This window comes from Fukomys damarensis, unplaced genomic scaffold (assembly GCF_012274545.1).
Source record: "Fukomys damarensis isolate Sample0158 unplaced genomic scaffold, DMR_v1.0_HiC HiC_scaffold_39, whole genome shotgun sequence".
NCBI lineage: Eukaryota > Metazoa > Chordata > Mammalia > Rodentia > Bathyergidae > Fukomys > Fukomys damarensis.
The window spans coordinates 11,491,351-11,491,979 of record NW_022900951.1 but is presented as its reverse complement, the minus strand read 5'-3'; positions in this window follow the sequence as shown (position 1 = coordinate 11,491,979).

Here is a 629-nt window from a genome sequence, read left to right as displayed (position 1 = left end):
ATATATATATATACACACACACACACATACATTTATATCAGGGGATATATTTTACTGATTTATTCTTTAAAAATAACTTTATGGAAATTTAACATATATACCATAAATTTAGGCCATTTAAAGTGCAAAATTCTATATTTTTGGTAAATTTATAAGTTGTGTTCAACTATTGCAACTAAATTTGAGAACATTTTTATTGTCCCCAAAATATCTCATGCACTAATTTTTAGTCCACCCCTGCTACCCAGCCTAAGTGCCAAGCAGCCATTATCAATCTGCTTGAATTACTTTGAAGAGATTTGTCAACCATCAGATTCTGTGAAACTAGAATTCTGAGACTTGGGCACAGTTATTCTGCACAAAATGCAAACTCACTACAGGGAATTCCTGAAACCTAAGCTTTTCTGAGAACACAGGCCTTCCTTTTACTTGCCATCTTGACACTTAGCAGCTTTCCTCATTAGTACAACTCTTCACGCTAAGCACTTTGCAGGCACCTGTTGATTGTATAGCTATTAACTGAGACCCTGGCTTCCTAGAAATACTGAGGGCATAAGGGTTTTGTTCCATGTTGTAAATATCAGCTTCTGAGCTAATGTAGGCACTTTGCTTCCAGGAAACTCTTTATA